Source organism: Anopheles aquasalis, chromosome 3, assembly GCF_943734665.1.
Source record: "Anopheles aquasalis chromosome 3, idAnoAquaMG_Q_19, whole genome shotgun sequence".
NCBI classification, from domain to species: Eukaryota; Metazoa; Arthropoda; class Insecta; order Diptera; family Culicidae; genus Anopheles; species Anopheles aquasalis.
This window is the reverse complement of record NC_064878.1, coordinates 22991596-22992823: the sequence shown is the minus strand read 5'-3', so window position 1 is coordinate 22992823 and position 1228 is coordinate 22991596.

The window sequence follows — 1228 nt, the reverse complement described above, 5'->3', positions numbered from 1 at the left end:
GAGAGCAAGGGCAAGTGGGCCGTAACTACTATTTTCAAACAATTTCTGCAATCTGGAGTAACTTCTGGAGTCGCGTGATGGTGCAGACTGGTTCAAACTGATTCCATTCTCTGTGTGTGCACAGTAAGAACGCTTCAAGCTGGGTTGTGACTATGGAAAGGCCCCCTTACAGTAAGTTTATCTTCGACTTGGTAGTAATTTTTTAACTATACGATTAAATCTTTAATTCCTACGGATCCTGAGCACCGGAAGACCGAAATTTCTTGCCGTATTAGTTCACAGAATGCCTTCACAAGCCATCACTAACACTATCTTTGTCACGCACTGTACTTCGCTTCGTCTCTCGAATGTTCTAAAACTCGCTCTCAAGAAACGCCTGCTTAGACCGACCGGCGAGCTTTGCGACAAACAAATGGAAGGTCCCTTTCCGAAAGGACAAGCAATGGAATGCAGGACGACATTTCTCTCGCACCAAAAAGGACCTATACTTCGCGAGCATTACTGGGCGACACAACCAAGTCCGATTGCCAAGTTTGGTTGCCTTTCGTGGTGAAACTTTTGAACATTTATTTTCCAATTCACTGCACTTCCAGCTGTCGCGCACAGCAGCAGCACCAGTGGCGGCGGTGGCGGCGGCAGTTTAGTCTGCAATGTTGGCTGTGTATGATGGATAAAATGAAATTGCAGAAATCATTTCACTGTGGAGCGCAGTTAAGCGCTATTCAGTGAGACTGATTGAATTTCGTTACTGTTTCTGGGCGAATGGTCAGTCAAAGCATTAAGATGGAATTCAACGGGAATACGTGGACCAACAGTATCCTGCACTGTACAGTTCAGTTACCGCCTGGCGAACTGAATTACTTCCGAAAAAGGGGAATCGAAATCCACACCTCCGGTTGATTGCGCCTGAAAGAGAATTGATGGAATGGATTTTCTCGCATACGCAAGCGAATCTCGAGACGACCGAAAGGACGAACCAAGGTCTTATCTCCTTTCGTTGCATTAATCAAAAGTCAATCGAGGGTTCGAAGGGTTCCGATTATTTTTTTGGTAGCGGGGGTTTTGCTTAAATGAAGCGCTTAAGACGGCAATCGCCACTAAGCCCCTTCCCGGTACCGTCGGTCACGAAATCCTCTTGAGTGGCGGGTAATTAGTTTTGCCGAAGGCGACACCTTGTTCGGCAGCGATTGGAGTGACCGCTGAGCCGTTAGCAGACTTTTAGCTGTCA